The sequence below is a fragment of the Ahaetulla prasina genome, chromosome 6 (assembly GCF_028640845.1).
Source record: "Ahaetulla prasina isolate Xishuangbanna chromosome 6, ASM2864084v1, whole genome shotgun sequence".
Taxonomy (NCBI): Eukaryota; Metazoa; Chordata; class Lepidosauria; order Squamata; family Colubridae; genus Ahaetulla; species Ahaetulla prasina.
Window position 1 is genome coordinate 99,929,479 of NC_080544.1, and position 15,010 is coordinate 99,944,488.

Here is a 15,010-nt window from a genome sequence, read left to right on the forward strand (position 1 = left end):
TCATCTAAGTACACACATGCAGAAAACCGGAGAAAGTCATGCTGACTTTTCTGGAGGATGACACTATTTTAACTTTTCAAGGAAGACTGTTTGCTTGCAGCCCTTTGTTTTGTGAAACATCCCTTTTCAAATGTTTCCTTCCATCCTGGTTTCTTTACCAGGATAGATTCTGGCAAAGAATCAAACTTGGGACATAGGAAAATCCACCTGTGTAGGATAATCAGAATGGAAGACAGATGCATATATTCATGAGTATTATAGGACTACCATTCCTGAAAGCACCGATGGAAATCCACCATGAAGGAGATCATTGTTTTTTTGTCTGGAGAGCCCATGTTTCCAGGGTGAGTTGCTAATGTCAACTGTAAGATGCATTTTAAATTTAAATCTCAGGAAGAAAAGAATATTGGCATGAGTTATTGACCTATGGAGACAGCTGTCACACAGATGAATTGAATGTATCGGCCAGACTTCGTCCATGGAGTGAGATTTCTGAAGCTTGGACCACAAGATTTCCAATCCATGCATTACTTTAAGGATAATAGCTACAATCTCAAATCAGGGATAATTTATTGGGAGGAAGCTTAAAGGTGTGTCAAGATAGAGATGATATTTGTCTTAAATGCTCTTGAGTATCAGGAAGTTTAATTTACCACTTATAAAAGCTCATGGATCCAGCCATCCACATGTTAATCTTGGATAATTTCTAGGAGCATGCATTCCTGCTTGAATCTTAACTCAGTATGTATATCAATTTAATTTGAATTGATTTGGAAAATCAAATCAGTTCAATGCAACACTTCAGGTCAAAATGTCAGATTGATCAATTTAATGCAGTTTCCTAAAATGAATTGAGAAGCCCTTCCAAATCTGATTGGAAAGAATCCAGTTTGATGTGCTGAAGAGCTAATTTAATTTGGCGATTCTATTAAATCAATTTCAGATCAAAGCTTTATAGAGTCCTAGGTTACACTGTTTTCATTCATTACCTGTCTGAATCAAATGATCAAGCTTAGAAACCAAAGTACAGGAGCAATTACATTCAAATAACTTGGCAAAAATGAGTGTTTTCAATGCTGGACCCTCATTGCTGGCACATTAAAAGCAGGAATGGTACCACCTTGGACATTTGTGTTTTCCAGAATCACTGGATGCTCATTTTATGAACAGATGACATAGGACAACCTAACCTGTATGAAAGTTGATGGTTTTCTCTTACTCTTTGCTCCAAACACCTGATATACAAAGCGAGATGCTCTTCTAAATAGAATAGAGTAGAATAGAATTTTTTAATGGCCAAGTTAATTGGACACATAAGGAATTTGTCTTGGTGCATACGCTCTCGGTGTACATAAAAGAAAAGATACCTTCATTAAGGTACAACTCTTACAACACTTAATGATAGTCATAGGCTACAAATTTAACATTTAATGATACAATACTTAATGATAGGTATTCTACTTAGCCTCATGAATGTTATCAGCCCCCCAAAAGCCAAAATCGCACATCTTTCACATGCTCTTCTGGCATATATACAGTAGTCAGATGAGCTTATGAAAACATTATTGGAAAAGGGGTCCCGAATACAGAAGCAAAAAAGCAGGAATCAAATGAGAAAGCACAGCCAGTGTTTGCCGGTGCCCCTCAAAAGCTGTTGCACATACAATACAAACATCTGCTAAGAGACATTTTAAGATGCCTGATTAATAAAACTATGGAACACATGAGGGTGTAATTATATTAGCCCTATTTAATTAATTAAATTTAATAGAATGACTCACAAAATTAAATCCTCTTAAATCAAACTCAGGTTCTATTCTTGCTCCACCCACTTAATCGTCCTATCTCCAAGTACTTTTCAAGAATGGTTCTGGCATCACACTCTAAAAATAACTGCAGTGTTGTGAACCCTGTTTTACAAGTTTGCCCATGTAGAATGGGTTCCTGTGGGATAACAGGAATTCTGTGATGCTCACCCCCTCTCTGTCCGTTTCTCTCACTTCTCTCTCTCTCTCTCTTTCTGATTCTGATTCTGATTCTCATTCCCATTCTCACTCTAACTCTTTCTTTCTCTTTGTCTCTCTCTCTCTTATCTCTATCGATCGATCGCTCTGTCTGTCTGTCTGTCTGTCTGTCTCTACACCATAATTCTGTCTGTTAGCTGCCAATGTTCCCCACTCCTCTGAATACAACAAAATACCTTATGCCACCAGACTTGAAATCTTGGGTTTAGAAAACTTAGAACTCCACTGCCTTCAACAGGACCTGTGTTTAACTCATAGAATCATCTATTGCAATGTCCTTCCTGTTGAAGACTATTTCAGCTTCAATCACAACAATACAAGAGCAAACAATAGATTTAAACTTAATATTAACCACTTCAATCTTGATTGCAGAAAATATGACTTCTGTAACAGAGTTGTTAATGCCTGGAATGCACTATCAGACTCTGTGGTCTCTTCTAAAAATCCCCAAAGCTTTAACCAAAAACTGTCTACTGTTGACCTCACCCCATTCCTAAGAGATCTGTAAGGAGCATGCATAAGAGCACAAACGTGCCTACCGTTCCTGTCCTACTGTTTCCTTTCATTATATCCAATTAATATAGTTATTACATACTTATGCTTATATATATGCTTATATATTATATAGTTATTTTCTTGCTTATGCTTATATATACTGTTGTGACAAAATAAATAAATAAAATAAATAAATAAAATGTGCATCTAGCTGCAATTTAAGGTGCTAGTTCTTGGCTTAGGACTGGGTTGAGCAACCTTCTTCCCCAGCTGTTTCTAACAGTCTGATCTGGACATTGGCTGAAGAATCTCATTGGTGGGATTTTGAAGATGTGCCCTTTCTGCTGCATGCACAGCTTGTAGCATATTCTACCTCCAGGGATCAGGCTTCTGCTACACTTTCAAAAGGCTTTGAAGATCTGATTCTGAGCTAAGGCCTGGGGCCCCAGTTTTGTGGAAGGACCTGTTTTTTCGTTATGCAATGATTTAGGTGGATGCTGCTTGGCCTTTGAGCATTTAGCTGTACTTGTGAAGACCCCATCTTTGCAGAAAATGGACAGGGTTTAATGGAAGGAACATATGAGTGTCCAGTTACGGGTGGCATCAAGCGCTATAAGTTTCTGAAGCTAAAATATATCATCACTTCACTCAGGGCTTTATTACTTGGTACTGCTTGGTGACTCTGGCTGGCTGGGATAATTGTGAAGTTTTACTGGATTATTTAATTCTAACTGCCTTTTAATTAAGCACATTAATACTTATTCAGTTGTGTCCCTGCTTTGGAGCTGATATAGATATGAACATGGAGTTGCATGTTCAGGCAAACCCTATTTAAAATAATGCTCAGATTTAAAAGTTATTCTGCTTTTCAGATCAAGAGGTATAAAATAACTCAGTATCTCAGTTGCTTCTTCTTTAGGACCTGGCAGAAATATAAAAGGTGTAGTGAGTATGGTGTCATATATGTGAGTTTTGCAGCCCTGAACAGCTTCAACGATATCTGCCTTTGTTGAACAACAAACGAACTGCTGAAACATTAGTTGCTGTTCTTCCTTTTCTGTTGTACCCGATTTCATTAGGGCAGAAAGAAAGAGATTCTGTAGTATTGGATTAGAAGACCTCTGAAGTCCTTTCTAGCCCCATGATTCTATGTATTTGTTGTGGTCCACAAGCACCCTGCAGAGCTGGCAGCGGAGTCGGACAATGAGGAGTCTCTGGAGGACAATGGGTTGGTCCCAGTGGTGAAATCCAAATTTCTTTACTACCGGTTCTGTGGGTGTGGCTTGGTGGGCATGGCAGGGGAAGGATACTGCAAAATCTCCATTCCCACTCCACTCCAGGGGAAAAATACTGCAAAATCTCCATTCCCTCCCCACTCTGGGGCCAGCCAGAGGTGGCATTTGCCGTTTCTCAAAATTTCCGCTACCGGTTCTCTGAACTGCTCAAAATTTCCGCTACCAGTTTTCCAGAACCTGTCAGAACCTGCTGAATTTCACCCTTGGTCAGTCCTGGAATCAGGGGAAGGCCTGGACAAGGGTTCTACATCAGAGGCAGAGTGGGGTCAGGGCCATCGGGGAGTAAGGTGCGGACTCCAGAGCCTCCAGAGACTGATAGTAGTGAGGCAGAGGAACAGGAGGAGCCTGTTGTAGTGCATGCATGAGAAGAGCTGCCAGAAGGCAAGAGAAGCTAAAGCAAAAAGGACAACTCGAGAGTAGGGCCAAGAGATGATTGGCCCCTCCCATAAGGCTTAAAACAGACCAGCAACGGCGTTTGGGCTTTGCCAGAAAACAGTGTTAGTAGCTTTGTCTTCTGCTTCGTCTACGTCTTGCATTTATTTTTGTGACTTCTGAATGTTTGCCAGGAAAGGCCTTTGGCAGTTTGCCTAATTGGACCAAGGTTTGCAATAGGACTGAGGAATTTGTGTTGGGAGGAATTTAGTTTAATTTAGTTGAATGACGCTGGGAATGAAGTAACTCTCAGCTGTTCAAATAAAGGTTTGTTTTTGTTTTTCATGGACTGAGCTTCCTACTACCTACTTGGCCCTGGGTCACAACAGGCAGCCCTGAAGTGCCAATGGCTCCAGGGCTGACACTTTATTGTAAAAGTATGTCATATCAAACTGAGCTGTTGGCACATTTATGCCAGTTACGTATGGGCTGCATAAACAGAGGGATAGAATCAAGATCACGTGAAGTGTTAATACCACTTTATAAGGCCACACTTGGAATATTGCATTCAGTTTTGGTCGCCATGATGCAAAAAAGATGTTGAGACTCTAGAAAGAGTGCAGAGAAGAGCAACAAAGATGATTAGGGGACTGGAGGCTAAAACATATGAAGAACGGTTGCAGGAACTGGGTATGTCTAGTTTAATGAAAAGAAGGACTAGGGGAGAGATGATAGCAGTGTTCCAATATTTCAGGGGCTGCCACAAAGAAGAGGGAGTCGAGCTATTCTCCAAAGCACCTGAGGGCAGGACCAGAAGCAATGGGTGGAAACTGATCAAGGAAAGAAGCAACTTAGAACTAAGGAGAAATTTCCTGACAGTCCGAACAATTAATCAGTGGAACAACTTGTCTGCAGAAGTTGTGAATGCTCCAACACTGGAAATTTTTAAGAAAATGTTGGATAACCATTTGTCTGAAATAGTGTAGGGTTTCCTGCCTGGGCAGGGGGTTGGACTAGAAGGCCTCCAAGGTCCCTTCCAACTCTGTTATTATTATTATTACATATCCAAGATGTGGGACTATTGCCATTGCTATTGTTCTCAACTATAATCCACAACACAAGCAACCAAGCAAAGGAAGTCCAAAGAATAATCAAAGGAATGGCGTTGGTATTCTCTGAGTTTAGTTGTCTTCTTGTAGACATTTCATTACCCAAACTAGGTAACATCATCGGGGCTAGTCTAACCTAGCACTGATGAGGTTACCTCATTGGAAATGAAACGTCTGCAAGAAAACAACCAAGCTCAGAGTGCACCAAAGACCTTTCATTTCAACCTTTAGTTACAACCATTGCATAAAGAAAAACAAGATAGCAGTGGAGAAAGCAGCTTTGTGGTGGGAAAGCAATGGTTACCCCCCCTCCAGGCAGAACAAAGAAAGAAAGGAGCTAGGAAACTAGTCTTTGGGGTCAAATGAAAACATGGCAGTATCCTTTTGAAATGTCTTATCTAAATTAACTTAGGAAAATTAGATAGATAAGGAAAATTAGATAAGGAAAGCCTTATCTAATTTATGAACCAAATACAATTCCCAAGATTGGCCTAACAATCTTTAAGGAGAACTTCACATTTCATGCTATTGAGGCATTCCAAAAGTAGTACTTTTGCACCAGAATGGTCAAGCAAGGAAGAAATGATGGGACGTCAAATTTCTTAACTGGAAGGTACTCTCCAGTGGTGGGATTCAAATAATTTAACAACCGGTTCTCTGCCCTAATGATTTCTTCCAACAATCATTCACCAAACTGCTCAGAAAGTTAACAACCGGTTCTCCCGAGGTGGTGCGAACTGGTTGAATCCCACCACTGGTACTCTCCATCTCATACCCAAACTGGAATTCATCCGAATCTTTCTTTTTCATGCCGTAATCTCATCCAAGGAGATTTGAGACCCTGCAGGGCTGCCCTGCATGAAACAAATTGCTCTGCAGAATCATGGATGAAGCTAAAGCAGCTGGCACAAAGCTTCAAGATTGGCTTTGAAGGAATGCCTATTAATGAGCTGTGGTTTTTAAAGGACTTATAGATAGCGGTATAGTATGGAACCATGCAATGACCACATTACATGGTGAGGGTGGGAGGGAATTGTAAATCTACTGAGATTCCAGGTCATACTGATATTCTAGAGATCTATTGTTTTCCTGGCTTCCCATCCATCAACGAAGTCTGAAAGGAAGACTTCTGGAAGGCTCAACTCCCCTTGGACAGATTAGTAAGTGTGAACAACCAAGAAGTAAAAGGATGCACAATAGACAATAAAATCAATAGCAGTAGCACCCTCTACTGCTTCTAACAATCAATTAAGCTCAGAAATACCCCACTGAGAAATTTAAAATATGTTCAAACCTCTTGAGAATAAAGTAGTAGAAGCTTCTTTTTCAGGAAAAGCCTTGCTTGTATTAAAAATTGAATTCTTACTAAAAATAGCAGACTCAGTTTAAAGTTTTCCTTCCTGATGTCCTTTCCTTTCATAGGCATGCTAGGGTCACATCCTTTAGAATTCCCAGGGCTTCCTGCAAATTGTGATCCCAAACAATTTGAGATCGCAGGTTAGCAACAGGTTAGGAAGCTCAGTGTATAAGTTAAAAGAAAAACACACTTCCCTATTCAGCTATATATGAAAAAGTTCCTAGCTAGGAACCTGGTTTGTGGCAAGATGTTGGATTTATATGCATTGTTGTATCATCTGTTGTAATGTCCTTCCTGCCAATGACTACTTCAGTTTTAACTACAGTAACACAAGAGCTACCAATAGATTTAAACTTAATGTTAACCGCTTAAGTTTGGATTGCAGAAAATATGATTTCTGTAACAGAATTATCTGTGCTTGGAATGTATTACCTGACTCTGTGGTCTCTTCTCATAACCCCAAAAGCTTTAACCAAAATCTATCCACTGTTGACCTCAACCCATTCCTAAAAGGACTTTAAGGGACGTGCATAAGAGCACAAACGTGCCTACCGTTCCTGTCCTATTGTTTCTTTCCCTATATATATATATATGCTTATACTTCCTTGTTTCTCCTCATATATATGTTTATATATTATATATCTTTTTGTGTTATGCTTGTGTATATTGTTATGACAAAATTAAATAAATAAATAAATAAAAATGGTTTGTCTTGCAAACTGGCTAGGAAAGTCTGGGAATTGAAGTCCACACTTCTTAAAGTTGCCAAAGTTGAGAAACACTGGGTCTTTGCAGATTAGCAATTAGCCATATTTGATCATGTAGCCCTTTCTGCTATAGCTCCTGCCCATTGGGGCATCATTACCCTCCCCAGGTGAGACCCTCACCCAGCCTCCTGACCTTCCGTAAAGGCCTGAAGACCTGGCTCTACCAGTTGGCCTGGAGCCCTAACAAGCATGCAACCACTCTGGAGGTTGCTAATAGATTAAGAGAAGACCCCACCTGTGTACTTCATGCTCCCTTCTCCCCATCTTTTAATTATGTTATTGCTATTTATTGTTTTTATTGTTTTTAATGTTTGTAGGCTGCCAAGAGTCAACTCTAGATGAGATGGGTGGCACATGGAAGGAAGGAAGGAAGGAAGGAAGGAAGGAAGGAAGGAAGGAAGGAAGGAAGGAAGGAAGGAAGGAGGAAAGAGAAAGGGAAGGGCAGCAATGTGGATGGACTGAGTTATAGTGGGGATGAATGCACTATTGGAAAAACTGAAAGACCAGCTTAGGGACAGATCATCATGGAGAAAATCTATGTGGTTGCTAAGAGTTGATGGTACCAACTTGATGGTACATAATTAATCCCCTTCCCCAACTGAGAAAATTTCCAAATCTATAGGCATTCAATCAATGTGTGTAGGATGCAATGGTGGGTTGCTACTGGTTTGTCCCAGTTCAGGCAAGCCAGTAGCAACGGCAGTGAGAATTTCCACCCACCCGCCTGGACATCATCAAATAAACTCTGCACATGCGAACTGGTAGCAAAGGTAAGTGAAACCCACCACTGGTAGGATGGAACATAAATTGCTCTCCAGCACAAATTGAATTTCAAGTTGGAAATGAAAACCAGGGAATACATGGGTTGCCTGGAGTGTGAAGATATCTGGTGACCTTGGACCAGTCACTCTGTCTCAGATCCAGGAAGAAGAAGGCAAGGGCAGTTAACTTCTGAAGATGTTGCCAAGAAAACTTCATGGAGTTGTCCAGGCAGTGTTCAAGGGTCAGAGCACACACACACACACACACACACACACACACACACACACACACACACACATTACAGGTAATGATACTTTCTTGTTGGGAATGCATCTCATTTGCTGTCACTTGTAGGAACACAGAAACACAATTAGACCAGGACACCAAAGCAATAGGCTTCGCAAGGCGGTCATCTTGGAAGAGGCAGGATAAGCAAAGCACACCCGCCAGAGCTGAAGAAGTTTGTGGACAAGAAGCTATCATTAAAACTAAATGGAGGTCGGCATGTTCAAGGGATATTAAGAGGTTTTGATCCATTCATAAATTTGGTGATAGATTTTTTATGAATGGATTTGGTGATAGATGACTTCCGGTTTGGCACCGTAGGTGATGGCGGTGATCTTTACGATCACCAACCTCTGGATTATGTGGAATCGCTAGGACAGCTTAAATCTGCTGCCCAGCGGTTCGGGAAACCCCCTCTTCGGGAGAAGGAGAAGGGGTGAGCTGAGGGCAGAGGTTGAATTTCCCTAAAGCCCCTGAGAAAAAAGGGGTTTGAAGGGTTAAGTTCCCTCCAGTAACCCGAAGTGCTCCAGATCCGAGGATTCTTCTGCTTTGGCGGAACCAATCACCACGACTAAACGCCGAGATTTATTTTGGACAATAAAGGATTATACCGGACAGAACGAAAGTGGGAGAACTTTAAGCAAGTAGCCAAGCCGATTCCCCGATACTTTGTAACAAGCTTGAAAACAGCAAGAAAATGGAGGCGAATTGTTAACAAGTTAACGAGTGGAAAGCGAAAGTGATACTTTCAGCGTGTGCCTCTGCAGTTGGTAATTTGCATGTTACTTGCTGCTTTAACTCTTTGCTGCCTGCTGATAGAATCTAGGAGATTTTTTAAATACTGCTTTAAAAGACTGTGTTTCTCAGAAGTTAAGAAGATTTAAAGTGAATATTAAGTTGGAAATAAATAAATAAATAATTTTATAGAAGATGGCAGCCAAACAATTAAAGTCTACTGTAACAAAGAGCTTTGGAACTTTATCAGCTGGTGCCTCTCCAGCTCATACAGCAGAGACTAGAACATTGAATTTAGAGGCGTTACAAGAGAACTTAAAAGGCTTTATAGAAGAAAAATTTAAAGTTATAACTGATGAGATGTCTGAAATGAAAGAGCAGATATCAGAAATTCAAGTGGGAAATAAAGAAGTTAAAGAAGGATTTGTAATGGCAGTACAAAGTTTGGCAACGAATGTGATTTTATTGGAAGAGGAGGTTGAAGTAATTAAGCAACATAATTCAAAATTAGAAAATAAAATGGATGAATTTCAAAGTAAAATGGAAAAGACAGAGGATGAAATAGTTTTGATACAATACAGAAATATGGAATTTGCTCTTAGAATCCGAGGTTTGAAAGAAAATAAGGAAGAGAATTTAAGGGAAATTTTTCTGAAGTATTTGCTGAGATATTAGCAGCTCGTCCAGCAGATGTGGCTTATCAAATTGATAAAATATATCGTGTGAATTCTTGGATAGCAAGGCAAAAAGTTGCCAAGGGATGTTGTTATTTATTTTACAAACAGAATAGTGAGAAATCAGATTTTGCAAGCTTCATATAAGGGGGAGAAGATTCAGATTGCTGGTCAAGATATCTTGATATTAAAGGAAATTCCACCAAAAATGTTAAGGGCTAGGAAGGAATTTGCCTTCCTGGTGAATGAACTTAAAAAACATCAGATTGAATATAGATGGGATATTCCAACTGGTATAATAGTATATTATGCAGGGAAAGTACATCGTTTCAATACAGTTGGAAAAGCAAGAGAATTTTATGTTGAGGTATTAAAAGTTGGAAGTCTTCCCCATTGGAAGCTAGAAGAAGGAGGCTGAAGTGAAGGAAGAGAAGTGAAGCAGGTACAAGAACAGATTGTGATGGAAGAAGATTTATTACAAGTGTTGGAAATACCTCGACGGGTTTAGATTCAAAAGAACAAAGGCTGACAAGAGCTGCTGCTAAACGCAAGGAACAAGAGATGAAGGCACAACAACAACTGGCAACTACTACAATGGAAACATTACAGGTAATGATACTTTCTTGTTGGGAATGCATCTCATTTGCTGTCACTTGTAGGAACACAGAAACACAATTAGACCAGGACACCAAAGCAATAGGCTTCGCAAGGCGGTCATCTTGGAAGAGGCAGGATAAGCAAAGCACACCCGCCAGAGCTGAAGAAGTTTGTGGACAAGAAGCTATCATTAAAACTAAATGAAGGTCTGCATGTTCAAGGGATATTAAGAGGTTTTGATCCATTCATAAATTTGGTGATAGATTTTTTATGAATGGATTTGGTGATAGATGACTTCCGGTTTGGCACCGTAGGTGATGGCGGTGATCTTTACGATCACCAACCTCTGGATTATGTGGAATCGCTAGGACAGCTTAAATCTGCTGCCCAGCGGTTCGGAAAACCCCCTCTTCGGGAGAAGGAGAAGGGGTGAGCTGAGGGCAGAGGTTGAATTTCCCTAAAGCCCCTGAGAAAAAAGGGGTTTGAAGGGTTAAGTTCCCTCCAGTAACCCGAAGTGCTCCAGATCCGAGGATTCTTCTGCTTTGGCGGAACCAATCACCACGACTAAACGCCGAGATTTATTTTGGACAATAAAGGATTATACCGGACAGAACGAAAGTGGGAGAACTTTAAGCAAGTAGCCAAGCCGATTCCCCGATACTTTGTAACAAGCTTGAAAACAGCAAGAAAATGGAGGCGAATTGTTAACAAGTTAACGAGTGGAAAGCGAAAGTGATACTTTCAGCGTGTGCCTCTGCAGTTGGTAATTTGCATGTTACTTGCTGCTTTAACTCTTTGCTGCCTGCTGATAGAATCTAGGGAGATTTTTTAAATACTGCTTTAAAAGACTGTGTTTCTCAGAAGTTAAGAAGATTTAAAGTGAATATTAAGTTGGAAATAAATAAATAAATAATTTTATAGAAGATGGCAGCCAAACAATTAAAGTCTACTGTAACAAAGAGCTTTGGAACTTTATCAGCTGGTGCCTCTCCAGCTCATACAGCAGAGACTAGAACATTGAATTTAGAGGCGTTACAAGAGAACTTAAAAGGCTTTATAGAAGAAAAATTTAAAGTTATAACTGATGAGATGTCTGAAATGAAAGAGCAGATATCAGAAATTCAAGTGGGAAATAAAGAAGTTAAAGAAGGATTTGTAATGGCAGTACAAAGTTTGGCAACGAATGTGATTTTATTGGAAGAGGAGGTTGAAGTAATTAAGCAACATAATTCAAAATTAGAAAATAAAATGGATGAATTTCAAAGTAAAATGGAAAAGACAGAGGATGAAATAGTTTTGATACAATACAGAAATATGGAATTTGCTCTTAGAATCCGAGGTTTGAAAGAAAATAAGGAAGAGAATTTAAGGGAAATTTTTTTCTGAAGTATTTGCTGAGATATTAGCAGCTCGTCCAGCAGATGTGGCTTATCAAATTGAAAAAATATCGTGTGAATTCTTGGATAGCAAGGCAAAAAGTTGCCAAGGGATGTTGTTATTTATTTTACAAACAGAATAGTGAGAAATCAGATTTTGCAAGCTTCATATAAGGGGGAGAAGATTCAGATTGCTGGTCAAGATATCTTGATATTAAAGGAAATTCCACCAAAAATGTTAAGGGCTAGGAAGGAATTTGCCTTCCTGGTGAATGAACTTAAAAAACATCAGATTGAATATAGATGGGATATTCCAACTGGTATAATAGTATATTATGCAGGGAAAGTACATCATTTCAATACAGTTGGAAAAGCAAGAGAATTTTATGTTGAGGTATTAAAGTTGGAAGTCTTCCCCATTGGAAGCTAGAAGAAGGAGGCTGAAGTGAAGGAAGAGAAGTGAAGCAGGTACAAGAACAGATTGTGATGGAAGAAGATTTATTACAAGTGTTGGAAATACCTACGACGGGTTTAGATTCAAAAGAACAAAGGCTGACTAGAGCTGCTGCTAAACGCAAGGAACAAGAGATGAAGGCACAACAACAACTGGCAACTACTACAATGGAAACAGTGGGAGGAGCAAGGCCTAAAGTAAAATGTGATCTGCGGCTGGTGTTCCAAAAGTTTCCTTTGGCCGATAATGGCAATTAAACTATTATCTTGGAATGTTAATGGCCTGAATTCACCGCATGAAGAGAAGGAAAGTATTTCATTATTTGAAATAATTTAAAATGACATTACCAGTTTACAAGAAACATATATTAGATCTTGCTAAATGTTGGAGATGCGATTGTGAAGATGCTACTTATTACCATATATGGTGGACTTGTAAAAAAGTTAAAGTATTTTGGATTAAAGGCTGGTGGATCATGCAGAATATTTTGAAAAGAAGATTAAGTTTACTCCGCAGTTCTTTCTACTAGGAATAATTATGGACTATACAGCTATAGAGACTAAATTGATTTTGAACTTAATAACAGTCGCAAGACTTTTGATTGCTCAGTATTGGAAGAAAGAAGAATTACCTACAATCAAGAATGGACAAAACAAAACAACAAATGGACACTCAAAGTATCAAATCTGGCAGAGATGACAAAATCTCCGCTTACTTGAAAGACTATATACTAGAAAATATATTTTAGAATGGAAAATGTGGATTGATTATATTTAAAATAAGTATCAGATAAAAAAAATATCGAATAGCATATGAGTAAATTTAGGAAATATTTTGTATTAGATATATTTTGAAGGAGAGGGAATTGAGAGTGTGACTAAGTGTGGTGTGACTAAAGATTATAATTTAGGAATTATTTTGGATTATGATTGTTAGTTTTGATACCCTGCATTTTGTTCTGGGAAGTCGGGGTGGGGGGTGGGGGGTAAGGGGGAGGGGAATTGGGGGGGGGTTTGGTAGAGATGGAGTGATGGTTAATGTACAGGGATTATTGAAGAAATATAATTAATGTAGGGTCGGGTCTGCATAGTTACCATTTTAGAACGGTGGGGAGGGAGAAAAGAGGTAGGAGGTAGGAAAGAGGAGAAGAGGAAGGAAGAGGGATAGTAGAGGGAGAAGGAAGGTGTAGGGTGGAGGGAGGAGTGGATGTAGATAAGAGAAGGAGAGGAAGGTTTGGAAAGTAAAAGAAGGTAGAAGAGGGAAGAGTGTTAAAAAGGGTGGTGGTGACTGGGCAAGCCCGACTAATTGTATATAACTGTACATTGGATGAATTACTTGATATGATTGTAAAAATAAAACTTTTTTATAAAAAAAAAAAAAAAAAATTTGGTGATAGATGAGTGGGTGGAAATGGCACTTGGTAGACAACAGAACAACATAGGGATGATGGTAATATGAGGAAACAACATCATTATGCTACCGGTAGAAGCCCTGGAATGAGTATAAAAAATGAAGTACTGGTTCTTAGTTACAATGTGGGCAATTTTTATTATTGTTGGTTCTACAGGATCATTCCATGTTTACATTTTTAAAAAAATAAATTCTTAAAAGTTTTTTTTTTTAAAGAAGGATACCGAAGCAATAGAAAATGCATGTTGTTGGAGCGGTAGAAAGTTAGTCATAACAACATTCTGTATTCAAAGACATCCTGCGTCTGATGGAGACGCCTGAAAATTGTATCCAATTGAGTGTGAAGAGTTGATTGGACAACGTGATGAACTTGTGGTTGTGGGGCAGGGCTGTGAACTGTCAACTGGGTGTGGAAAACCTGGAAGCTTTCAGTTTTGGGTTTTCCCAGCTGTGCCAACATGACATCTCTAATAAATTGGAACTTTGAGGAACCTCAAGCCTCAGAGCCTTATTTCGTTGGGGGTGTTCCTTGGAACCCTGACAATGCAATTATGATTTTTTAAAACATTCCTATTCCAAGTCAGTTAAACATCTTGATTCTTACAAAACCAATTAATTGTGTTTCTCAAAAGTAGAAATCCAGCACTGTGTGTTTAGGATTACAAACCAAATTCTCCTGGATGTACAGTTATGCTCATTTGCTTACTCGGTATAATCTCGACATAAAATGAGTGTTTGAAGTGGGATAAAAAAAAGTTATTGCTCTGGCAATTAGAGCAAATAATAAACCTTGTTCAAGAGCTAAGGAAGAATCATTAAAACCTTTCATTTTCAAGATGACTTTCCAAGTCATGGGTAATAATTGCATCTCACATTTAATACAGCTCATTGGATCTAGTTTGTGAACAAAAAAGAGCAAGCTTTGCATTTCCAAATGGGCATTAAACATTATTATAGAATAGAATAGAATTTTTATTGGCCAATGATTTGATTGGACACACAAGGAATTTGTCTTGGTGCATATGCTCTCAGTGTACATAAAAGAAAAGATACGTTCATCAAGGTACAACATTTACAACACAATTGATGGACTGTCGTGAAGTGCTTATGGGTGATCTCTCATCCTTTTTTTTGGTCCAGAGAGGTTCAAAGAGACAATCTACTCACTTTTTGCAGAGCCCTTTTTCCAGCTTCCTCTGAAAGTTCCAATAATTTATCTTGTAATCAGATAAGTGGCAAAAAAAATCAGGAGAAAATTAACATATTTCTAACAGCTCTATTAGCCTGGTTCTAAAGCA

The 15,010-nt window shown here is 39.1% G+C and overlaps 1 protein-coding gene and 1 pseudogene across 1 annotated transcript in view; both read left to right on the plus strand.

Annotated features, from left to right (window-relative positions):
• Nucleotides 1–15,010, plus strand: part of LOC131200942 (calcium-activated potassium channel subunit beta-2-like) — a 590,719-nt gene that overhangs the window by 32,721 nt on the left and 542,988 nt on the right. The gene's annotated exons all lie outside the window — the stretch shown is intronic.
• LOC131200735 (small nuclear ribonucleoprotein G-like) lies at nt 298–13,802 on the plus strand (annotated as a pseudogene).